This window comes from Lissotriton vulgaris, chromosome 2_1 (assembly GCF_964263255.1).
Source record: "Lissotriton vulgaris chromosome 2_1, aLisVul1.2, whole genome shotgun sequence".
In the NCBI taxonomy this organism is placed as follows: Eukaryota; Metazoa; Chordata; class Amphibia; order Caudata; family Salamandridae; genus Lissotriton; species Lissotriton vulgaris.
The window spans coordinates 26,624,041-26,650,720 of record NC_141687.1 but is presented as its reverse complement, the minus strand read 5'-3'; the positions used below and the strand labels follow the sequence as shown (position 1 = coordinate 26,650,720).

The following is a 26,680-nucleotide window of genomic DNA, read 5'->3' as shown; positions in this document are numbered from 1 at the left end:
AAGTACACCAATGGTAGGTTCTCAGGAGACTGCCACTTAATTCCGTGGCGCACAGTCTATTATAGTACACAAGTTTACAATGACAACTCCCAAAACATACAAAACGGACAAATAGGAATAGTTTGAAAACAAGCTATCGAATGTCTAAAACAGACCCTTCTTTCAGACCCTGTGTGCTCTCCTCCCCTCAAGTTAATCAACACTAGTGCCCGTAATTCAATTTGCAGGTGGTAGAACATGTTTGAATGCTTCAAAGGATAGTTTATGTAACAAGAGAACACACAAAGAGAATATCGAAGGCTAGTTAAACAAGATAGAGTCAAGAAGAATGGTGGGTCCCAAACAGTGGAGTAAGACATGGATTAATCAGTCTAGACATGGATTTACAGACTCGGCAAAACCCTGACATCGGTTTCGTAAACATGGGCAAGAGTTACTCTTCAAAGAGATAGACATGTAACAGCTGAACAGGCAAAAACATCGCGTTCACCACGTTTGCCGTGCTGCCTGAGTGAGGCAACACAAAATGGCAGTTAAACACAAAATGGCGGCTAGATACGAAGCGGAGTCGAAAACCACGTAAACTCAACGCCTTAGAGGCGAAAGCCGGACCCTGATCCGAATGGAAGGTACCACAGGCAAAAATTCCTACAAAGACACTCAAGTCTCTTATGACAGTCCATGAATCAGCGCTGCCGTGGGGCCAGACCCACACAAAGCGTGTGCATGAATCAACTGCTGCTACTAAGATGTACTCATTCGCAGTATCAGAAGAAAAAGGACCGCAGTGATCTAAATAAACATAACCAAGTGGTTTATTAGAAATGTACAACTGTGTCTGGGGCGGACGCACAGCAGTTGATGGCTTGATCTGCTGGCAAATGTCACATTGAAGGACATAATCACACGTCTGTTTGTACAGCCCCAGCCACCAGAAACATTGTTGTAACTGAGCCACAGTAGCTGAAACGCCCACATGCGCAGACGCGTCTCCTTAATGGGCTGCTGTGATCAATGTGTGCCTGCGATCCGCATTGGGAAGTAATCTCTCACCAACGTGAGGAATTTTCACATAAGGAACTTTATCAGGACTTAAGTGGTATGTATACTTCGAAGGGAAACCCTTAGGATATTTAATTCCCTTCTCAGTCGCAGCAACAGCTACCAAGATGTCATCATCAATCTTACTTTTGGACTGGGTAACTGCTGCAACTAAATATGACAAAACTGCTGATTTTGCGGCCTCATCAGCCAATTAATTGCCAACAGCGTGGACTCCCACGTGCTGATGACCTAAAGTGTGAATAGAAATTTGCCTAGCCTACGAGAAGGTAAGTTTCAATTCTATTAAGGACGCGGAGGCAAGGATTATGCTATATATTCTCTCTTCGCTTTATTCAAATTTTGCACAGCAGCTCTTAATTTAACCATTAACAAACTTCATTTCCCACAACACTAGGGAAAAGAAAACAAAGTCTCTTCAGTCCTTTCCAAGAAGGTCTTCCCATAAATCCTCATGCAACTTCCTGCACTTCCTCTTTCTTCGCTGGAAGAGTTTCCCCAAGGTTAGGCGCTTTGTTTTATATGATCATTCCCTGAAAGAAACAACACCAAATTACTAGAGATGCCCTTAATCGTTTTTCACATTGAGGTACATCAACAAAATAAACATTCAGTATACACAGCGGTGATCGTTAGAAAAGAGAACATTGTAGGCATGCAATAACAAACTGAGTTACTTACACCCATTACGGCGAGAGATAGCAACCAACGTTATGTTATGTTATGTTATGTTATTTGGGTTCTTCTATAGCGCAACGGCTACTCCAGTAGGAGTGTCCCGGCGCTTTGGCGAGGAAGTCCTTTAGGAAAAGGAAACATAACTACAGAAAATAAGGAACAGCGAAGTTAACTGGTAAAAAGCCAGGTTTTTAGTGCCTTTCTGAAAGACATCAGACTAGGGGCCTGTCTGAGAGAAATAGGAAGCTCATTCCAGGCGCATGGAGCCAGGTAATGGAAAGAACGCCCACCTTGTCTGGTTCGCTTGATGGACGGAACGACCATTTTAGACAAGGAGGCAGATCGCAAAGCTCTGCTCGGCTTGTAAAGAGCAAGGCGTTTCCTAATGTACCTGGGACCTGAATCATGAAGGTGCTTGCTGGGTGGGATAATCCTCGCCTCCGCGTCCTTAATAAAATTAAAACTTACCTTCTCGTAGGCTAGGAAAATTTCTATTCCATGTCAGGACCGGAGGCGAGGATTATGCTCCTTCAAAGCTTACTCACCACCACTTGCGCTACACTCAGCAGCGGCTTAAAATAGAGCCGTTTAAAGGTTGAGTCTGATGACCAGTCCGCTGCTCTCATAAGGTCTTCCAAACGCACACCAAGGTTGAACGCCTTGGACGCCATAGCACCCCAAGAAGTGTGGCTCAGGGGTTAGAGGCGGCAGACCCGGAAGCTGAGATCGGCCCTGGACCAGGGTTCAATTCCCCGCCTCGGCGGGTCTTGGGCTCAAAAATTCCACGGACGCGATAATTCTCGCTCCGGTGCCTTCTCAACTCACGGGTTCACACTCTGCGACTCTGGGCAATAGCTTGCTTAATCTCCACAACGGCCCCTCGCGGCGGGATGCCTGGCTTTCACCTTGTGGATACCCTGCCGGGGTTATCTCAAAGGGGAATACCAGGACGGGTTCCCTAAGCAAGCGCCGGGAAACCCTTTGTGGGTAGCTGTGCGCTATATAAGCTCAAATACATTTACATTTACATTTACAAGTGGAATGCGCACCAAAAGCTCGTGTATTGATACCTGCCTCCTGCATCACCCACCGTACCCACCGGGCAATCGTGGGGGAGGAAACCGCCTTAAAGGGCTTCTTGAGGGCTATTGGGAGTTGTCGTTCGCCCGGGGGACGAACTTCCTCCGTAGCGTCCTCATAAGCTTTTAAGCATTGCACCACACAAAGCTTTGGGGATTCTGCAAAAGCAGGATAGGAAATTGTGCGTGTGTTCGATTTGGTACGTCTACTCACCGTAAAAGTCACCCCATCCGGGGAAAAAACCCTGGCCCTGATGTCTAGGGCACGAATATCAGACACTCTCCTACACGACACCAAACATAAAAACATGGCTAGTTTCGCCGACAATTCCTTGCGTGAAACAAAGCGATTAGGCTGCCAGGACAACAGTAAATTAAGAACCAGGTTTACGTCCCAGAGAACTGAATAACGGGGTTCTGGAGGGAGCGACAGCCTAATGCCCCTCAGGAGTTTACAGACAAAAGGATGTTACCTCAAGGGGGCTCCATCCACCGGAGCCTGTCCTGCTGAAATTGCTGACCGGACCGCATTCAATTACCTATATGCCAGACCCTTTTTGGCTAACTCCGCTAAGTATTTGAGAACATGGGCCAGATCTGTGACCACGGGATCCACTTCCTGTCGTAGACACCAGCATACCCATCGCGTCCATGCTGATTTATATCGTTTCAATGTGCTGTCTGCCCAAGCTTTGAACAACAAGAGCTCAGCGTGGGCTGAAAGGCCTGGCAATCTCCAACGTTGCCTGTAATCCGCCATGCTACGAGCTGCAGGGAACCCTCCTCCACCAAGCGGTGGGGACTCCCCTCTGGACTCAACAGGAGATGCGGAGTCGGTGGAGTCGGATTGGAGAATCCCAAGAAAGTCCCAGAAGCACTGGAAACCAAACATGGACTTCCAGCATGGAGTGATCAGGACCACCGCGGTCTCTTGCCTGCGAACTTGGGCTGTTACCCTGGTGATCATGGAAAATGGAGGGAAGGCATATCCCCTCTCCTGCGTCCAATCCTGTCTGAACGCAATCCCTGCCTCCGCTAGAGGATCTGGTCTCCAACTGAAGAACCGGAGAAGCTGCAGATCGAGGCGGCAAGCAAAGAGGTCGATGGAGAACGGACCCCATCTCTCCTGAAGGTAATGGAAAATCACTGGATCCAGCTTCCAAACGCTGGAGTCCCGGAGGTAACAGGAGTGCCAATCCGCTACAAGATTCTCCTTCCCCGGAAAGTACTCCGCTGTTACCGATATTTGATGGGCTAGACAAAACTCCCAAAACTGCTTTGCCATATTCGCTAACGCTTTGGACCGAGTACCCCCCAGGTGATTTATGTATCGGACCGCCGACACACTGTCCTTCTTTAAGAGGACCGAGGCTTGGTCTTTGGTCCAACACTGGACGGCCAAGGAGCCCGCTAGGAGCTCCACACAATTGATGTGGAGCAGTTGCTCTTGCGGAGACCAGCTGCCGTTGGTAGAAAACTCTCCACACCGTGCGCCACAGCCTGCCCGGCTGGCGTCCGATTATCACCAAGTCTGGGGCTGAGCCGAAAATTGCTCTCCCGTTCCACGCTTCCATGTGTGATAGCCACCATTCCAGCTCCTCGCGGACCTCCTCCGTTAGGGGAACCACCTGAGAGTAAGTGAGACCCTTCCGCAGGTGATGAGCTTTCAACTTTTTTAGGGGCGTTAATGCAACGGCCCTGGAAAGATCGCCTGGATCGACGCCGAAAAGAGGCCCACCAAATGAGAATTTTGCAGCAGGGAGGTCCTCTGCTTCGCCAATTTCTGCCGGATCTCATGACGGATCTTTGCCACCTTCCTGGAGGGTAAGCTGAGAGTGGCTGAGGTGGAATCTATCACAAAACCCAAAAAGGTGGCCTTCTGCATAGGAACCAGGAGGGACTTCTTCTCATTGATAACAAACCCTAGGGACTGGAGGAGAGACACCGCCATCTGCAGATGGGTTCGCAGTTGTGAAGGACTGACTTAGGAGAAGCAAGTCGTCCAAGTAGACAATCAAGCGGACCCCGTGAGTCCTCAGGTACTCCACTACTGGCTTGAGGACCTTGGTGAAACACCACGGGGCCGAGGAGAGGCCGAACGGAGGCACTGAAATTCGTAAGCCTGCCCCCTCCAAAGAAATTGGAGGAACCACCTGTGAGGAGGAAAGATCGGCACCACCAGGTATGCGTCCTTCAGGTCCAAACGTACCATCCAATCGAGTGGTTAGAGAACATCTCTCAGCAAATGAATGCCCTCCATTTTGAAGTGTCTGTACACCAACCACTCGTTGAACTTCCGGAGATTGATCACAGGCCTCTGGCCACCGTCAGCCTTGTTCACTAGGAAAAGGTTGCTTAAAAACCCCGACGGGTGCACCTCTGTGTGATACACCGCTCCTTTGCGGAGCAACTCTCGCACTTCTTCGTCTATTAAAGCCGCGTCTGATGCGCAGAACACAATTGGTCGAGGGGGGGCGCTCCTGCCAAGGGGACCCATAAAACTCTATTCGAAATCCCTGGACTGTCTGGAGTACCCACGCATCCTCTGTCAGGGCTTCCTATGCGGGGAAGAACTGCGTTAACTTGCCCCCAACCTGAAGCTGCGCCGCCGGCAAGACACTCACCGTTGTTATTGCCGTAGTTTTCTCTGTTAGTATCAAAAAAGAATGCCAGTACTGCCAAATGATTCCAAGTCCTTAGTAGACACTGTACATATGAACCAAACAATATGTAAGGAAGATACAAATCATAGAATTAATCACTTTTGAGTTTGCATTTTATTTACACTTTTTCTTTTTAACTTATACTTTTTTTGCCATTTCAAAGATTTTTACAAAATATTGTAGTGAAATATATTACAAAAAACGAACATCAAGGTACTTTTCACATCAAAATTTCATACATACACATTCATACAGCTAGACATTTCATTCATACTAAAAAACATTCATTCAACTAACAGTCTAAGACAACATATACTTTTTACAATTTATGTACACTTTATGACTCGGAAACCATAGAATCTCATTTGTGAAAGTAAATCCCTCTAATCATAGAGTTGTTCTTATGGTTTCAACGTGAGAACGTTATCTGAGAAGGTCTACGTGTTTCAAACTCCGTGATTAGGGATTATTCCGGAGAAATTGCCAAGATCGGCAGGAATATGAAAAACATGCTGAGAAATTAACCAACAATCTCATCGATCGCGGGTACCCCAAAAAACTCTTACAACATTCAAAAAACGGGCTTGGTGGACTCCACAGGAACATCTGTTGGAGAAAAAAAACAAAAAGAAATTGGACCGAATAGCTCAAGTCACCACATATTGCCCAAACTCCAACATGTTAAAAAAAAGTGGTGCATAACAATTGGCACTTGGTTAAAAATCTAAGTGAGGAATTGAATAAACCCCCACTATTTGCCTTCAAAAAAGAATCAAGTTTAGCCAATAAATTGGTGAGAGCTGCACTTCCAATTAAACCACCCACCAATCTGAGGAACATGATGGGCTTCCCACCAATGATGGGACACCATAATGTGGAGGATGCAACTGTTGTGAGTCCACCGAAGAAGGAACAACATTTAAACACAACGGAGTAACATGGAGACATGAGATGTTTACAAACTGTAAAACACGATCGGTCATCTATGGAATCAAGTGTCCATGTAACCTCCTATATATTGGGAAAACCAACCAGGAGGTCCGTTTAAGGATCCAACAACATAAATCAAGGATCAAACGAAAGGTAGCGAATGCCCCATTGGTAAATCATTGGCAAATAAAGAATCATGGAGACAATGAACTAAGGTGGACAGTGATAACAAAAGTGGAACAGGACCTAAGAGGAGGAGACCTAGAGGCCAAATTATCAAGAACAGAAGCATCAATGATCGTAAGGTTCAATACAGCTACAAACGGATTAAATGAACTCTCTGAGATGTTCAAATTATAACTAATCCAAAGACAGAACCATACTTAGGACCTACTGACTGGTTCCATATCCTATAGAAACCCCTGATGATAGAATTATACAATGATTGCATCGGAGATAACATGGTACACAATCAGCAAAACCAATAGGATGACTACCTGGCTTCATGAGATAATACAACAATCGTCAAGTACACACATGTGAATCCAAACAGGAAATGACTAGACAAAGATGGTGACCACAGTACACAACTAAGTCATGTGACTTTTTCAAAACAGGAAATAATAGCTCCACAGAGCAACACATCCCGGAGCGTGAGGCGGGACACAGCCAGAACACACTGCGAACCAAAGGTACGTTCCACTAAAAACACCGCTACTGAAGTCTGTATCTCATACAAACAAACTCTGAATCGTCCTCTCTTGGCTCCCCCAGGCGCTCAGCAAATTATCAATTCAATCAAACGGAATCCAATCCACAGAGGCTGAAAACAACAAAACCGGTAAGATTCGAAACTCCCTAAAAACGCCATAGGTATGGTTTTTCACAAGCAAAAAACAGGTCACTGACTCAATTTTTACCATGCTTTGTTCTAGAATTAAAGAGAAAGATCATCATCTTAAAGTGAGTACAATTGTATAACATGTGTGAGAGCGAGTGCAGCCATCATTTCTTTGAGCCATTTCTTGAACGATTTCAATAGCGTTCACATTTGTTATATAGGTGGTCCCGCTCCGCGGACGGTGACGAACTTATGAGGTACATCCTACTGACAATTAGAGAGGTAAGAGGCAGAGAAGTGGGTGTTGAGCCAAAAGCAGCTTTCACCCTTTTTGAGATCAAGTATTAATAGAGGTTCCCTTGTTTTTCATTTGCAGTCTATGGTCCTGACGAGAACTCCCTAATCACGGAGTTTGAAACGCGTAGAACTTCTCAGATAACGTTCTCACGTTGAAACCATAAGAAAATAGAACAACTCTATGATTAGAGGGATTTACTTTCACAAATGAGATTCTATGGTTTCCGAGTCATAAAGTGTACATAAATTGTAAAAAGTATATATTGTCTTAGACTGTTAGTTGAATGAATGTTTTTTAGTATGAATGAAATGTCTAGCTGTATGAATGTGTATGAATGAAATTTTGATGTGAAAAGTACCTTGATGTTCATTTTTTGTAATTTATTTCACTACAATATTTTGTAAAAACCTTTGAAATGGCAAAAAAAGTATAAGTTAAAAAGAAAAAGTGTAAATAAAATGCAAACTCAAAAGTGATTAATTCTATGATTTGTATCTTCCTTACATATTGTTTGGTTCATATGTACAGTGTCTACTAAGGACTTAGAATCATTTGGCAGTACTGGCATTCTTTTTTGATACTAATTAAGGCAGGGTTTGGACTTACTGCTTGGGAACCCATACCCAGTGGAGACCAGCAGTAGTTTCCTCTGCAGCAGCGTCCTCTGAAACGTTGGCCCCTGGTTGGGTAAAAGTTGGTGAAGCGCTGGTCTGACTGATATTGTCGGCGCCCGGAGCCTTGTCCCCTACTTTGGGGCTGCTGGTTTTGGCCACGGCCGGACGGGCGGCTCATACCCGCCCGGCCCCACGGAAAACCTGTGGAGTAACAACTCTCTTTATGTTCGCTTGGGCTTTGTCGAGGGATGTGATCGTGGCCACAAACTTCCCAAGTTCCTTTATAAACGCCGAGGCCCCCGCCTCGGAACCTGCCAAGTCCCCAAGCTTGGGGTCGACCTTAATCAACAGAGACCTACGCCACTCTGTCGAGAGGGAGCAATTGGCATTGCCCACAAAACAAATCGCCCGTTGCGCCCAAGCTGAGAGGACCTCGGGATCAATCAAAGAATCTGAAACCCGAGCTTCCTCCGCCATGTCAAGGATCTTGGCGATCGGGCCAATGGTATCTAGCAGTTTATCCTGACAGGAACGCCAGGAGTGATCTATTCCCTTCTTGGGATCCTTAATAAACTTGGCTAAGAACATTGCCATTTTGCTTTCAATTTCCGGAGTAATGGACACCTTGCCTTCTGAAGAGGGCCGCGGGCACTCCGCCCGTAGTCTACTGCGTGCCTCACTCTCCAAAGGTTTCCTGAGACGCGAAGCCAGGTACAAAGCTGCTTTCTCGGCGGGCATCCACTCCGCAGAGCGGGGATGAACAATGTCATCTGGATCTAACATGTCGGAAATAGTCGCCTTAGGTGGATCCGAGGATCCCGCAGGCCTCCACGACATTGAGGAGCCCGCCTCGTCATCGAAAGCGTCCGGGGAATCGCCTTGCTGCGTTGCAGAGGACGCTGGCGGGAGTTCATCATTCCCAGGAGAGGGGTCTTGGGGCGGTAAAATGGGAGCTGTATGCTCCAAAAACGCCTGTTTAAGGCGCTCAAATGCGTCTGTCTCTACCTCTCTATTGCACTTTTTCTTAGGTGGGGGAGGAACCTGACAGTCTGAAGCTGGAGGTGGAGTATCCGACGTCTCTGGGACTGCAGGGTGTGGTTGTCCCATCTTAGCACACAGCTGCTCTATTTTGTCCGCTAGACGCTGCTCCATAGGCGTCATTAGGTCTGATACTGCCTTATGAATAGCATCGTCGACTTTGGCGTAAAAATAGTCATCCCATTGCAGGTACGCCAAGGAGTCTTCCTCCTTATAATAGTCTTGCTCCATGTTACGTTATCCCTGTCAGAACGCGCTCCGGGACCCAGGTCGCGACGTCCCTGCAGCGGCCTCTAGCGGCCGGCGGACCGCACCGCAGTCCGCTGATGAAGCGGGATACCACGTAAAAAGCGCACGAGCGCTGCCGCGGTGTAGGGGATCTTAAATAAAAGGTTCGACATATGCACAAACAATCCCCCAGCACGAAAACGTTCACAAAGCCCAAGAGAAAAAAATGCACTTATCTCGAGCTGCCGAGCAGCGAAGAAAGAGGAAGTGCAGGAAGTTGCATGAGGATTTATGGGAAGACCTTCATGGAAACTGTGCAAGGACTGAAGAGACGTTGTTTTCTTTTCCCTAGTGTTTTGGGAAATGAAGTTTGTTAATTGTTAAATTAAGAGCTGCTGTGCAAACTTTGAATAAAGCGAAGAGAGAATATATAGCATAATCCTCGCCTCCGGTCCTGACATAGAATTACAAACACGAGTGGCAACTGCTCTTTAGGCGCAGCCACTCGGACCCAGATCCTTTTATGTTTTATTGTGTTACCCTTGGAATCACCAAAATCATTCTGAATCCAAAAAAACAGGTTTTCATTGTAAGACTGTTCACAGTAGTAAGAATCACTCACAATTAGAGTTGTCACACTAGGATCAGCGTACTCCAATGCAAGCATCAAAGCACGAAGCTCTGCCAATTGTGCGGTGCAGTCCCCTAGAGTCAGCGTGTGCCCGACTCTGGACTTGAACTCATCATTCACCATGGCACCCACCACAATGGCGCAAGCGGAACGTATGCATGTTTAGACCCATGCTCAACTTGCGCTGAACCATCAGTGTATATGATGCAATGGAAATCCTCCAAAGGCCGCAGAGCCAAAGGTGCAGGATGAACGAATTCATATTGCAAAAACTCCTGCAACTGTAAGGAGGCATCAAAAATAAACGTGACATCCAGAGATGTCAATGATGCTGCCCATTGTATCCACCGTGGGTGCAAAGCTTTAGAATTTGGTACACTGGCTTTCCTAACTGCTTCAAATGCAGGATACGGGGTAACAACCAACATGTGTTTTCCCTGCGACAGTGCACCTTCCTTAAGAATCGCCATCTGCAATGCTGTCAAACCTTTTTCCACAGAGGAAAACCGCATTTCAGCCCAAGTGCACAAGTGTGACTTGTAAGCAATAGGTACTGTGTCACCTTCATTAAAAGTAAGATAAGTGAAACCCACCGCCCCAGGGATGATTCTTATCACCAGGTTGGTGTGGTTATCACAAGTCAGTAAGAATTTAGATTCTAGAAAATCAGCCTGCAAAGATTGCAAAATAGCTTAGTGTTCTGGCAGCCAGCACGATTTGGTAAAAGTAGGTTGTATCAAGGCATACAAAGGCTTGATACGCTGGGCATATTCAGGAATGTATGTTCGCCCGAAATTCAACAATCACAGCAAGGACTGTAATTTTTTCAGAGTTGTCGGAGCGCGCAGTTGTGCGCATTTCTCCAAGAAGTAACAAGCCAATCCTCGACCTTCATTGTTGAGCTCGTAGCCCAGGAACGACACTGTGTACTCTGCAATGTGAGACTTTGCAAAGTTGAATTTGTAGCTGAAGTCGCAAAGCTACAAATTATGCGGTCAACTCGACACAGATGCACCCAAAGTTCGTCGTCTGTGAGATAAATGTCATCCACATACGAACACGCATCGGGTCTATTGTCTCCAAGAGAGAGCAGCAAACACGCCCGGACTATTCTTATAGCCCATTGGTAAACGTTTGAACTGTTTTTATTTGCCGCCGTTTGTAAAACTGGTCCATTGGGAACTTAGACTATCCAAATGGAGGGCAAAAAAAACGTTGGATATGTCAAGCGTGGTTTTAAACCGCTTACGTACAAGACTATCCACTAAGGCAGGGCCATGAGTATTCTGTACTGCACAGTTACGACAATGCGAGTTAAGATGCCGGTAATCCAATACCAAACGGTACGAGCCGTATGGCTTGGTCACAGTAAACAGAGGGTTATTCATTGGTGACACACGTTTCAATTACACCTTGATATTCCATTGTTCAAGGATTTCCGCAACAGAAGCCTTAGCTTCGCGTCTGATGGGATATTGAGGTTGAGGCTGTGGCATAGACCGTAAGGGAATCTCGTGGTGTGGGGAAAATATATCCCAACCACAGTGTGTACGGTACAGAGCAGGCGCCAGGGCTTTAACCCACTCCTCTGCAAAATTCAGCGCATGCTCCTTCGAGACCGTGTGCGCGAAACTAGGGAGGATTACCTCCTCCCCTCTCGGAGCTGCGAGCACAAAAGGTGGGGGCCAGTCAGCCTCCGCTAACAAAACGTCATGGATAGTCGTAAGATTCTCCCAAAATACTCTTTTTATGGTACGTTACATGTCACCTTCAACTAAAAGGACTATTTCATGAAGTCTATCAGGGGGAGCAACTCTACTGTCAGCTATCTCCACAACAACATAACGGTCAGTCGCTGTCACATTCAGTAGCGGATGCAGGGCCTCTCGCACTATGGTAATCTCCGCCGCACTGTCCAGCAAGGTCAGAGCCCATGTCTGATTTCGAAGCTGCGTTCTCACTATCTGTGGCATATCTTGCTGTTAAAGCGGCAACTTTCTTTTTCTGAAACTGGGGTCTTTTCGGTGTTGAATCGTCCTGCTTGCCTTTACCGTCTTTCGGGCGGGGTTGGTCGCGTCCCTGCTGGCCGCCCCCGACCTCTGCTACCTCCTCCACCACCGGTCGATGAGGCGATGAATCCTGAAGAGAACGAGGAGAGCGTTGTTCAGAATCTTGAAAACGATCAGGTGATTTTATCGTTGCGCAAGTCATAAATACGTTCTGTAGGTGCAGGCACTGGAGATGCAGGACGAGACTCCTGTTTCTGCTGTTGTTGTTTACCCTGTTTTTGTTGTTTTTTCCGCCAATTTTGCTTCTTAGCCTTGGGCTGTTTGTCAGTTTCTGACTTCTGCCCTTGGGGTTGTTTTTTCTCTTTTGTTGAGAAAGGCTTGAGTCCCAAACTGTTGCGGCCTACGGTCTTATAAGCTGCCACAATAATTCTTGCTAACTGTCGGGGTTTGTCGACATCGGGTACAGCCTGCAGAGCATTAGACACCTGAAAGTTCACTGTATCTCTCTTGACATTCGCAAGTAGGAGATCGGAAACTACGTCAAAAGTGCCGCATAAGCGTATACCCAATTCAACCGACGCTTCAGGTCAGTGCTCATCCTGAACACGCTTAAGGACCGTAGGAAGGACAGTCAATGAAGGAGTACCGAAGCACCTCGTATACACTGCCACAAAGGTCCTACCCCATGTTTCACAGTCACCAGGTTCCGGGACCAAGTCTTTTGGCATGCTAATTGTCAGAATTCTGTGTTTTTTACCAGGAGTCGTGTTAGGAAAAACTGCTTCCAGCTGGTCAAACTTCTCGGCAAGCCAGAAAGGAAAATCATCCTTATTCTGGGGGCACTTGCCCATTACTACGTTCACCATCACAGGACTGAGCCTCATACCGCCCTGTCCGGCAGGAAGCGCCGCAGCACCCGGGCCCCGCCCAGGAGATTGCGGGTTATGTACTTCACTAACAACCGAATTACACTAATTGCGACTGTATGTAACAGCCATAAATCTGCAAAGGGAACCGCTCCATGTCGAGGATGCGGTGTAAATCCAGCCAAAACAGGCCAAGTTGCGCCTGGAATGGATAAAGGACCTAACCTCTGAGTTAAAAAAGAGTGTGGTAGGGCGCCATTAAACCAAACTCGGTGCTGCCAAGCATTAATAGGAACTTCCTGTGTTGGATAGGGAACATATTCCTGTGGCATGGCAGTCGAAGAGTACGTGTCGAACACATTAGTATTTGCATTCACAGCCGGGAAGGTCACCCACGAGTAAAAAAAAAATCATATGGGTAAGCTACTTCCGCACTCTCCACCATGATCACAGCCATGCCATCCACAGGGACATCTTAAGTCTGTAATTGATTGCGTACCGCAATCCGACTATGCTGTGGAATATCAACGGCCATAGCGACACAGTAAGAAAAAGGTACCATAAAAACTACGTAGCACAACTTAGTAGTTGTTCAAAAAGAAACTGTTTAAAAAGAATCAAGCTTGAAAAGATCCATGTAACTATAGGTAGGTTTATCCGACACCACTGTTAACCGGAAACAATAGTGAAGGGTGTTAAGGACTGATAGAAGCACTACTCAAGTGTCATGTAATAAGACCACCAACGTTGGGCGCCATGTCGCAGGGATCCTCTCTCACACAGAACTGTGCATAGAGACTAGGAACCTCAGTGAATTAGGGTGTGCCAAAACTCACCTTAGTACCCAAAATCCCCTACCAGACTAGCAATCAGTGTCTCATTGGTTCTTACAAACTCCCAATGTTTAGACAACCCAGAACATGGACTTAGAACAACTCCGGTAACGTGGAACACATGAACACTCTTTCGTTATACCAACATATCAATCCAGAACGAGGAGTAAATGAAGACACGTGCACGTTTGAAAAGTTTATTACTAATGCGGTGTTCTCAAGCGCAGTATCTTAGCTAATACAAGCAAACATATTATAAGAAACAACGTAATCAGCATAGTTACTAGTCCATAAAATACAAAGGGAGAAAGCATGTTAAAATGCTAGAGAGAAGACGGCTAAAAGACACCTAAGTCTTACCCTCCCTTGCTAGTATATTATTTTATATCTAAGGAAGGTCTCTTTGGGTTTTAGAAGGGCGACCCCATACCTCTGTTCCTAGTGGAAAGGGATCACATCATCTTCCACCAGCTGTCTGCATGAGAAGCATCATCAAGTGTGTGTGCATGCTCTGTGCAGTGCAATATTAAATGCGCCTAAAATTAGAGTTGGCCGCAGCTGCATATATGCTATGTCTAGAACGTGCGAAGATCAGACCACACAACAACCACTGTGTTGAAATAACCCTGAAGGCCTCGGCACTCACTGTACAGACATAGCTTACCAAGCAAAGTTGATACAATAGCAAAACATATTATTCTCATGTGAAGCAAAACAATCTACTAGGCTAAAAGCTCTAATAACAATATGTGCTGTGTGCAGAAGCAGCAGAAAGGTAAAATGACATTTGAACTCCTAATAAGCTCATGTTAACTTAACACAGTGTGAAGGCAAAGCATATCTATATGACACTGTTGTGGCAGATAACTGATCTGGTATACCCACTACTATAGGTGCCCTGGAGGAATAGTTTATAATGATGTTTTGCCTACCCGGATGCACATTGCAGGCAGCACAGTTTGTAATGATGTTTTCCCCACCCGGTGGCACATTGCGGGCAGTACAATGGACATTGTTAAAAAGGAGATTGCTAGAGTTGAACCTTTTCTTACAATGTACACTTTACCCCATGTAGATCTCCCCTTGAAATTTATAAGCATTTTCACCATCCTCACTATTGGAATGGTTTCTGTTGCATATCCTTTTGGTGAAATGTCAGGTTCCAAAACATCAAGATCAGAGATGTCAGTTCGTTATTATCATCAGGATTAATCAAAGTAAAAGGGGAACACGATTCAGCAAACACAACCAGGGGCTTACTGTTCAAATGAATGGTACATTTAGGATACTTAGTATATTCAGGAGGATTTGGAGAGGGATCATTGTCGGTATCTTTTACTTGAAATACATACTTGGAGGATAGGTTCCCCTCACTGCAAACCACTTTCACCTGACTGTTCTCCCCATCTCTGCAAACTCTAGCAAAGTGCCTCTTCCTGTTACACATTTTAGATGTCACATTGCGGGCAGTACAACGAATATTGCTCGCAAGGTGATCGCTGCTGCCACCCTTGTAGCATTTTAAACCATCAGTTACTCTGACTGGTTTGTTAACGTTGACTTCTCCGGGTCTAACCTTAAGTATTTCCGTATCATTGCAACTGTCGTGTGCACTGCTGGTGTTGAGAACATTGGCAAATAGTTCATTTGGAATTTTCATTTCCTTGATGCACTTAGCAGTGTGCTCTATGGATAGTGCTACGCTACAAGCTTCTTTTAGAGTAGGGTTTTTTGCCAGGAGTTTTTCTTGTATGCGACTATTATTGGTGCACCTGACTAATTGGTCCCTGATGAGGGAATCATTGAGTTCCCCAAAATCACATAACTTGGTTAGACCTCTGAGTGCTGCTATGTAGTTGGTACAAAATGGGGTGGTGATGGACGGAGCATCTGAATCAATCAAACACTCACACCCAGTCAAAAGATCTGGGTTTAATCCATCACCGTTCTTTATCCCACTCCGCCACCCCAGTTCAGACATGGCTATATGCAAATCAGTCTAACCCTGTGCCTCATGGGAACAGTCCAGCCCGAACTGCCAAGCCATGTCTTCCCTGGACCGGAAACAAGCTTCCGAGGACCGGTTTCTGGCATTCCAGCCATCTTCAGCCCGGCTTGCTTGAATCCAGTGGCAAAGTGAGCAAGGGACTCACGTCTGAGCATACCCTGCCACACTTATGGCGGCCAAAAGCGGTACAAAAGGGGGTGGTGATGGATGGAGCATCTGAATCAATCAAACACTCACACCCAGTCAAAAGATCTGGGTTTAATCCATCACCGTTCTTTAGTCCACTCCGCCACCCCAGTTCAGACATGGCTATATGCAAATCAGTCTGACCCTGTGCCTCATGGGAACAGTCCAGCTCGAACTGCCAAGCCATATCTTCCCTGTACCAGAAACAAGCTTCCGAGGATCGGTTTCTGGCATTCCAGCCGTCTTCAGCCCGGTTTGCTTGAATCCTGTAGCGATCGCTACCATCGACATGGCCAAATGTAAAAGATTCCGTATTGACAGTCCCTTGCGGAAATACTACAAGTCCCAGAAGGCCATCCGGCGCTGGGGGCTGACTCAATGGGATGACCTTATATAAACTCCACCTCCGGAACACAACGGGGCTTGTCAATCGTGTTCCGTATTCTCTCATAGCAGTTGAGAATTCTCTTGTCGAGTGGATATCTTGAGGACTACTCTGATGAAAAGCCTGCGTGGTCATTGGTCCTGTTCTGCACGACGTCGAGGAAAAGCCTGCGTGGTCAGTCCTCTGATCTGCACTACGCTGACGAAGAGCCAGCCTGGTCAGTCGACGGTGGAGCAATCAACGCCGACGAAGAGCCATCGTGGTCAGGAATCCCAGAGAGTCCTTGTTGCAAGCCATAATCTGTCGTGCAAGTATACCTGAGGAGTGCGGGCTCGCCTCCTGTTCTTTTGTTTACTTTTACTGGTTGAAGCGGTACTAGGGCTTCCGCCATTCTTGTTTATATTCGGGGAATTTCCGAGTTCTCTGTCAGTGATTGCTGACTCTACCTGATACTTGGGCTACACCGATCCACAAGGTGTATTGTGGTTCTTACAAGCGTGGTACTAGTAGTCCTCCAGATCTATTTTGTTACCTACAGCTGTGATAGGTAGAGAAGTGAAGTTAACTTCTCCGTACTTCTGGCAACCTTTTCACTAGTGCGCTGTGCGTATGCTTGGATTCTTTCTTGGATACATGGGGTGGATAAACTGGTGAGTGTGGCATCCAAGGGGGGGATTCAAGGTTCACACAGTTACCTTTGCGGCATTAATCTCTTGCTCTCTGTCCCCTCCTCTACCTGCAGTGTCCCAGTACCAGTAACCTCATGGTGTAACGACCAGACGATACCAGAAGTACCATTCCCCCGATGCCAATCTACCTTCTGGCCCCTATCCGTACAGGCTCGAATAGTGGGTATATTCCATTGTTGGGGTTTGTGCGGTGCGGAGTTGGAAGGACTATCGTCTATCGTCTCTGCTGGCCATCAGAGTAAGGTTAGTGGAGCTTGCGTATTCTTGCGCTGCTCTCAATCCCGACAGATTAACAAGCCCAAGAGTACAGCCCAGCCTAGACGATAGATACTAATGCTATTCTCACTTCCTTGTTGGAGAGCTTTACAGAACTTCAACAAGAGGTTCAAAACTCCCGTGCTGAGAACCAGGCTTTATATAAAGAGGTCTCTGATTTACGCAAAGACATGTCGGACCTTGCCCAGAAAGAGCCAGCCGTTAAACCATTGATTAGACCGGCCACCTTGCAGCCGCCTCCTTCCTTCCAAACTGGGGGTTCGTTTGCAGCCCCATCCACTTCTACCGAGACCACTCCCACGGTCCATATAATCCAAAATCATGGAATTCCCCTAGCTCCCCCCGAAAGGTTTTATGGAGACCCGCGAAAATTCGAGACATTTTTGAATCAATGCCGTCTACATTTCCTATGTAAGCCTATGGTCTTTCAGGATGAGGCTTCCAAAACAGCTTTCATGATGTCCTATATGGGAGGGAATGCGTCCAGCTGGACTATTCCTTTACTGGAAAGGAATGACCCTGTTTTGCATAATTTTTCCACTTTTTGCCTAGAACTCCGTAAATTGTTTGATCGAAAGTCCCACATGTTGTCCCTAGATCATGAATTAATGACCTTAAGACCAGGGTCCCAAGATCTGTTGTCCTATATCACCACATTTAATCGCCTTATCGTGGAAACTGATTGGCCGGCTCAGAAACGGATCTCCTTGTTTTATCAAGGACTCCAGGGAGAACTGAAGGACGTATTAGCACAGGTGGTGCAATTGCCTTCTACATGTGAGGAATTAATAGATTTGACAGTCCAACTAGATCACCGGTTGCTGGAACGGAAAGGGGATAGAAACAGGGGGGATAATAGATACTCTTACCCCCTGGTTAAACCTCGGCAGGGGGGTGAAGAAAAAGTAAAGACACCGGAAGGACCGGAACCCATGCAAATTGGGGGAATACGTGGTCCTCTCACCAGGGAAGAAAGGGACAGGCGACGGAGGCTCAAACTCTGCCTGTATTGTGGCAAAGGTGGGCACTTCATCAATGACTGCAGAGCTCGGAATTACGTTCCAGGGAAAAATCCCCTTCCTCGAGGGAAGGCTGCTCTTAGTTCCAGTGAGCCGGCGGAAAACTGAAGGTCTCGGATCAGATAGAGACCTCTGATTTGAGACGACCTCATGATACGGTCTCCCCTTATGTCGCAAATACCCTACACCCTGCAGTCGCCCGTATGAACGTGAGTGTTTCATTAAGGGTAACTAATCAGGACCCTTTAAGACTCGATGCCTTGTTAGACTCAGGGGCAACCGGAAACTATATCGATCAGAACTATGCCTTCCGCATGGGTATCCCCTGTGAAAAGAAATCTATACCTGAAACAGTGAAAACAGTGGATGGTACGGTACTGACTTCAGGCCCTGTCACATACCATACGCTTGCCTTGTTAATGAGATTCGGTGAAGATCACTGTGAGTACATCCAGTTCGACCTTATCGATGCCCCTCAGTTACGTCTCATTCTAGGTATGCCTTGGTTGACGCTGCATAATCCTTCGGTGAGCTGGGCGTCCCGTACAGTATGTATGACGTCCGAGTATTGCAAGGAACACTGTCGGGAAGGGATAAACCATGACTTCCCCCTTGTTCCCTCACCCGCTACTTTCTTAGCAAGCGAATGCACCGTTGATTCCTTTTGTTGTGCCACAGCATTACCCGATGAGTACAGTGCTTTTCACGCCTTGTTCGATAAGCAAAAAGCTACCCAATTGCCTCCTCATCGCACCTACGATTGTAGGATCGACCTCATTCCGGGTGCGGATATCCCTGGCAGCAGGGTGTATGCCCCGACAGAAAAAGAGACGCTGTATCTAAAAACCTACATAGAGGACAATTTGGCGTCTAGGTTCATAAGACACTCCACCTCCCCTGCCTCGTCACCCATGCTCTTTATACCTAAGAAGGATTGTGAGGAGCTGCGACCTTGTATTGACTATCAAGCCATTACCAAGGTGACCATCAAGAACTGTTATCCTCTGCCCCTAATTCCAGTGTTGATGGATTAGTTGAAAGGAGCTCGCTATGTTACAAAACTCGATCTCCGCGGGGCCTACCATCTTGTACGCGTAATAAAAGGGGACGAATGGAAGACTGCGTTCAGAACTAAGTTTGGTCTCTATGAATATCGAGTGATGCCCTTTGGCCTATGCAACGCCCCAGCCGCCTTCCAGTTCTTTATGGACGAGGTGTTAAGGGGGTGTTTGCAATCATTTTGTGTGGCTTACATCGATGATATTTTAATCTATTCTGCATCTCTGTTAGACCACATCACCCATGTAAGAACTGTGTTAGAACGGCTACAACAAAACTCCCTGTATGCCAAATTGGAAAAATGCCTTTTTCATGTTCAGCAAGTTGCCTTCTTGGGTTATGTTATAGATGCTTAAGGGTTTCGAATGGACATGAGTAAGGTTAAAGCCATCCTAACCTGGAAAACGCCACGTAACGTCAAGTCTGTGCAGAGCCTTCTCGGTTTTGCCAACTACTATCGGCGTTTCATTCAAGATTTCTCCAAAGTCATTCATCCCATCACTTCCCTTTTGAGGAAAAACGTCCCTTTCAAATGGGGAGAGGCAGCCGAGACCTCATTTCAACTTCTAAAAGAGAGGTTTACACAAGCTCCCATTCTTCGACATCCGGATCCGAAGATGCCATTTGTGTTGGAAACAGACGCATCACAGTATGCTCTTGGGGGAGTCCTGTCCCAACGCCACCCTACCACGAGTCAGCTTCACCCTGTGGCATATTACTCCAAGAAGCTCACCCCGTGTGAGGTTAACTATACCATCACTGACAAGGAGCTCTTAGCTATCAAAAGAGCGTGTGAAGAATGGAGGCACTACCTCCTAGGGGCGTTACATACTGTCGAAATCATTACAGACCATCGTAATCTGTTATTCTTAAAAACAGCAAAGGCTTTGACTACTCGACAACTGAGGTGGACCCTCTTCTTCTCAGACTTTGATTTTGTGATCAAATTTAGACCTGGGACCCGTAACGGAAAAGCAGATGCGCTCTCCAGGTTGGGCGAGGAAGAAGCGGTAGTTCCTACGGAACCCCCTTTCATTCTTAAGGGGACCGAATATTCAGAAATATCTATCGCCTTAATCACCTCTGAAGATTTTCTAGACGACCTTAGAGTCGCCCTAACTGACCAGGATATAACTGCTTGGGTACAAGAAGAGCCTGACAATCGATGCGAAAAGGATCAGCTAGCCTATCATTTCCATGCCTTGTATGTCCCCTCATCTGCGTTGCAACGCAAAGTCCTGGAATGGGCACATGATTCTGCTCTAGGGGGACACATGGGCATTCACAAGACAACCGCTAACGTGGAACGATCCTTTTGGTGGCCTGGTGTCAGAGCTGATACTAAGGAATATGTAAAGAACTGTGCGATCTGTGCCCAGGGAAAAGCCAGTCATATCAAACCACCGGGACTGTTGAAGCCATTACCGATTCCACCCAAGCCGTGGCATACCCTGTCCATGGACTTTATCGTGGAAATGCCCCCTTGTGAGAAACAAACAGTCATTTTGGTGGTAGTTGACCATCTTTAAATGGGACATTTTATCTCTTTACCTGGTCTACCTTCCTCCAGTGAATTAGCCAAAGTCTTCTTGCAACATATAGTCCGACCACACGGATTGCCGAGTGTGTTAATCACGGATCGGGGAACACAATTCACCTCTCGTTTTTGGAAGGCTCTATGTACCATTCTGCAGATAGATGCTCGTCTCTCGTCCAGCTACCACCCACAAACGGATGGTAAAACGGAACGTCTAAATCAGGCGCTTGAACAATACCTGCGATGTTTTTCGTTACAGAACGCCACTGATTGGACCATCCTTCTGTGGTTGGCGGAATTCGCCTACAATAACGCTGTACATACCACCTTGGGCTGTTCTCTTGCCTTTATGGATTCCATCCGAACATGCTTCCCTTTGAATGGCCGGCTGAATCCTTGGTTCCTGCCATCCATGAACATCATGCTCATCTTCGGGCTATTTTGATCGAGGCTCGGAACAATTTGGAAAAAGCCCAAGCAGCCCAGAAGCAATTCGCTGATAAGAGATGTACCCCTGAACCTGAGTATAAGGTGGGGGACAAGGTTTGGCTTTCTACACGCAACCTGCATATTAAGGGACTTACGAAGTTGAATCCTAAATATGTTGGTCCCTATGGCATTTGTGAGGTAATAAATGCTGTAGCCATGAAACTCTCATTGCCAGTGTCATGGGCGATTCATCCTGTATTTCATGTATCGCTCCTACTTCCTTGTCCTCCGAGCGTGAGGTTGCCTGATAGTCCTCGTCCTGTGGAAATCGAAGGACACGAGGAATATGAGGTACTGTCCATTCTGAACTCTTGCTTGGTCCGAGGCAGGATCCAATACCTGGTAGATTGGAAAGGTTTTGGCCCCGAAGACAGGACCTGGGAGCCTGTGGACCATCTCCATTGTCCCGAGTTGGTTGAACAATTCCATGAGCGGTATCCCGGGAAGCCAGGACGTCCGCCGGGACAGCGGTCCACGAGAGGGCGTTCTGTAGCGATCGCTACCATCGACACGGCCAAATGTAAAAGATCCCGTATTGACAGTCCCTTCCGGAAATACTACAAGTCCCAGAAGGCCATCCGGCGCTGGGGGCTGACTCAATGGGAGGACCTTATATAAACTCCACCTCCGGAACACAACGGGGCTTGTCAATCGTGTTCCGTATTCTCTCATAGCAGTTGAGAATTCTCTTGTCCAGTGGATATCTTGAGGACTACGCTGATGAAAAGCCTGCGTGGTCATTGGTCCTGTTCTGCAGGACGTCGAGGAAAAGCCTGCGTGGTCAGTCCTCTGATCTGCACTACGCTGACGAAGAGCCAGCGTGGTCAGTCGACACTGAAGCAATCAACGCCGACGAAGAGCCAGCGTGGTCAGGAATCCCGGAGAGTCCTTGTTGCAAGCCATAATCTGTCGTGCAAGTATACCTGAGGAGTGCGGGCTCGCCTCCTGTTCTTTTGTTTACTTTTACTGGTTGAAGCGGTACTAGGGCTTCCGCCATTCTTGTTTATATTCGGGGAATTTCCGAGTTCTCTGTCAGTGATTGCTGACTCTACCTGATACTTGGGCTACACCGATCCACAAGGTGTATTGTGGTTCTTACAAGCGTGGCTCCTAAACGCTTGGTACTAGTAGTCCTCCAGATCTATTTTGTTACCTACAGCTGTGGTAGGTAGAGAAGTGAAGTTAACTTCTCCGTACTTCTGGCAACCTTTTTACTAGTGCGCTGTGCGTATGCTTGGATTCTTTCTTGGATACATGGGGTGGATAAACTGGTGAGTGTGGCATCCAAGGGGGGGATTCAAGGTTCACACAGTTACCTTTGCGGCATTAATCTCTTGCTCTCTGTCCCCTCCTCTACCTGCAGTGTCCCAGTACCAGTAACTTCATGGTATAACGACCAGACGATACCAGAAGTACCATTCCCCCGATGCCAATCTACCTTCTGGCCCCTATCCGTACAGGCTCGAATAGTGGGTAAATTCCATTGTTGGGGTTTGTGCGGTGCGGAGTTGGAAGGACTATCGTCTATCGTCTCTGCTGGCCATCAGAGTAAGGTTAGTGGCGCTTGCGTATTCTTGCGCTGCTCTCAATCCGACAAATCCAGTGTCAAAGTGAGCAAGGGACTCACGTCTGAGCATACCCTGCCACACTTATGGCAGCCACAAGCGGTACAAAAGAGGGTGGTGATGGACTGAGCATCTGAATCAGTCAAACACTCACACCCAGTCAAGAGATCTGGGTTTAACCCATCACCGTTCTTTAGCCCACTCCGCCACCCCAGTTCCGACATGGCTATATGCAAATCAGTCTGACCCTGTGCCTCATGGGAAACAGTCCAGCCCGAACTGCCAAGCCAATGTAGTTGGTGACCGATTCTTGTTTCCCTTGGATACAAGTAAAGAATTTATGCCGCTCTAAGACTACATTTATCCTGTCACCAAAATGTGTCTCCAATTTCAAAAGGGTAACTTTAAACTCATCCATATCCTCCTCATCCTCTTCTAGCTCCGGTTCAGGTAAGGTGTTGTATATCTTTCTACCTTGAATACCTACGTTTTGTAATAGGATGTGTTGTTTGCAAACAGCAGAATACCTTTCGCCACCTATGGCGATAAGGTATGAAGCAAACAAATTATTCCATTCCTTCCAATGGATTTCCGGTTCCCCAATCTCATTATGAAAAGAGGGTGGTTGACTAATAGCTGGTACAGCCATAGTAAAGGTAGAAGATGCTAATACAAATACCCTACCAAAAAGCTATTATACGAATCACAGAGTGAACACGGAAAAATCAGTACACAGCTAACCAACATTAGTAGAGCAGACATACTGCAGGTAAGCAAGTCAACATAGATGGGAATCCCCACTACTGACAATCACATTAAAACCAGAACATATACTGTTGCATGGGATGCACTTGGATCACTTGAGATCTTAGTATAGGTGTGCACAGATAATCAACACTTGATAGAAAAGAAGTACTGCAGGTTCAAGTTCAAGTTCAGTAATTTGTATAGCGCACTACTCACCCAGAGGGTCTCAAGGCGCTTGTGGGAGGGGGAGCAATATTTATCGAATAGCCAGGTTTTAAGTTCCTTTCTGAAGGAAATATGGTTCTGTGTGAGGCGGAGGTGAGTGGGGAGGGAATTCCAGGTCTTGGCCGCCAGGTAGGAGAAGGATCTTCCTCCCATGGTGGATCTGTGGATGCGCGGAACTGAGGCGAGCGCTTGGTTGGAGGATCTTAGTTGGCGGGTGGGTGTGTAGAAGGACAGTCGTGTGTTGACGCGTTCGGGTCCTAGTTTGTAGAAGGCCTTGTGAGCGTGGGTGAGGAGACGGAACGTTATTCTCTTGTTGACGGGAAGTCAGTGGAGGTCTTTCAGGTGACCGGAGATGTGAGCTTGGCGAGGGATGTCCAATAAGAGTCTGGCTGATGATTTTGGATGCGTTGGAGTTTTTTCTGTAATTTGGCTGTGGTTCCGGCGTAGAGGGTGTTTCCATAGTCCAGTCGGCTAGTGACCAGTGCGTGGGTGACCGTCTTTCTTGTTTCGGTGGGGATCCAACGGAAGCTCTTTTTAAGCATACGAAGTACGTTGAAGCAAGAGGATGAGACGGCGTTAACTTATCTGGACATCGAGAGGGAGGAGTCTAGGATGAAGCCTAGGTTGCGTGCGTGGTCTGTGGGTATGGGAGCTGAGCAAAGGGCCGATGGCCACCATGAGTCGTCCCAGGCAGAGGGGGAAGATCCGAGCATGAGAACTTCCGTTTTGTCCGAGTTAAATTTTAGGCGGCTGTTTTTCATCCATTCGGCTACTTCTTTCATGCCTTCATGAAGATTGGTTTTGGCGGTGTTAGGGTCTTTGGTGAGGGAAAGGATTAACTGGGTGTCGTCAGCGTAGGAAATGATGTTGAGGTTGTGTTGTCGCGCGATGGATGCGAGGGGACTCATGTAGACGTTGAAGAGGGTGGGACTGAGTGATGATCCTTGTGGTATTCCGCAGATGACTTCGGTGGCCTCTGATTTGAAAGGGGGGAGGCAGACTCTCTGGGTTCTTCCGGCTCGGAACGAGATGATCCAGTCTAGGGCTTTTCCTTGTATTTCGACGTTGCTGAGGCGTTGTATGAGGGTGATATGACAGACTGTGTCGAAGGCGGCGGAGAGGTCGAGTAGGATGAGGGCAACTGTTTCTCCGTTGTCCAGTAGTGTTCGGATGTCTTCTGTCGCTGCAATGAGGGCGGTTTCGGTGGTGTGTTTGGCTCGAAAGCCGGACTGTGAAGAGTCGAGGGAGTTGTTGGATTCAAGGAAGGCGGCGAGCTGGCTATTGACGTCTTTCTCAATGACTTTGGCAGGGAAAGGGAGGAGGGAAATGGGGCGGTAGTTCTTAAAGTCAGAGGGGTCTGCTGTGGGTTTCTTCAGGAGGGCGCTGAGTTCGGCGTGTTTCCAGCTTTCTGGGAAGGTAGCGGAGTTGAAGGAGCAGTTGATGATATCGCGGAGATGGGGGGCGATGATGGAGTCTGCTGTGTTGAAGATGTGGTGGGGACAGGGGTCGGTTGGCGAACCTGAATGGATGGAGTTCATTAGACGGATGGTGTCTTCAGTGGTGATTGGGTTCCAGGCGCTAAGGTTGTTAGAGAGCGGTTCAGGTTCGGAGGTGGGTGGAGTGGTCTGTTCTTTGGAAATGTTCTTAAAGCTGTTATGTATGTCGGCGATTTTGTTGTAGAAGAAAGAGGATAACGAGTCGCAGAGGTCTTGGGAGGGAGTGAGGTCGTTTGAGGCTGCAGTGGGGTTGTTAAATTCTTTGACGATGTTGAAAAGTTCCTTGCTGTTATGGGCGTTATTGCCTAGTCGATCTTTGAATGCTTATTTCTTGGTGGCTCGGATCAATTGGTGGTGTTTGCGGGTGGCTGCCTTGAAGGTGGTCAGGTTGTCAGTGGTTGGGTTTTTTCTCCATGTTTTTTCGAGAGTACGGCATAGTTTTTTGGATTTCTTAAGGTCATCGTTGAGCCAGGGGGCCTTTTTGTTACCTTGTTTGATCTGGTGGTTTTTCAGGGGTGCTAAATCGTCAACGCTGTGAGGGATCCATTGTTTGAGTTTGGAGGCAGCATTATTTGGGTCCGATGAGAGGGCGGGAGGGTTTTGGTTGAGCGCTGTGAGGAGTTGGTCGGTGGTGATTTTTTTCCAGTTTCTTCGAGGAATAGGTTGTGGGGGGTTGTGGATCGTGGTGGTTTTGTAGCTGAAGTGAACACAGCTGTGGTCCGTCCAATGGAGAGCTGTGATATGATCGAAGGAGATGTGTTTGCAGGAGGTGAAGACAGAGTCGAATGTATGTTCGGCTATATGAGTGGGGGTGTCAACAAGTTGTTTGAGTCCGAGATTGGCCAGGTTGTCCAGAAGGGTGGAGGTGTTGCTGTCGTTTTTCTTTTCTAGGTGGAAGTTGAAGTCTCCCAGTAGAATGTAGTTCTCAGAGGGGAGGGCATGTGGGCTGATGAAGTCAGTGATGTCTTCGCTGAATTGTTTACGTCTTCCTGGTGGTCTGTAGATGAGGGTGCCTCTAAGTGTGGTCCTGGGGTAGGTGTGGATCTGGAAGTGGAGGTGTTCGACGGTTGCAAGGTTATCGTCGGAGCTGGTCGTGATTCTGATGGTGTTCTTATGGAGGATGGCTATGCCTCCTCCTGTTTGGTTGGTGCGGTCCTTTCGGATGATCTTGTAGGCGTCCGGGATGGCTATGGCGATGTCGGGTGCTGATGATGCGTTCATCCAGGTTT

The 26,680-nt window shown here is 47.2% G+C and overlaps 1 long non-coding RNA gene across 1 annotated transcript in view; it reads right to left on the bottom strand.

The window, feature by feature from the left end:
* Positions 1-1,416: 1,416 nt before the first annotated feature.
* LOC147729492 (uncharacterized) overlaps positions 1,417-26,680 on the bottom strand; it is a 220,921-nt gene continuing 195,657 nt past the window's right edge. Inside the window, exon 3 of the long non-coding RNA XR_015308319.1 lies at positions 1,417-1,595. This is a non-coding gene — a long non-coding RNA (uncharacterized LOC147729492). The remainder of the gene's footprint in view (positions 1,596-26,680) is intronic.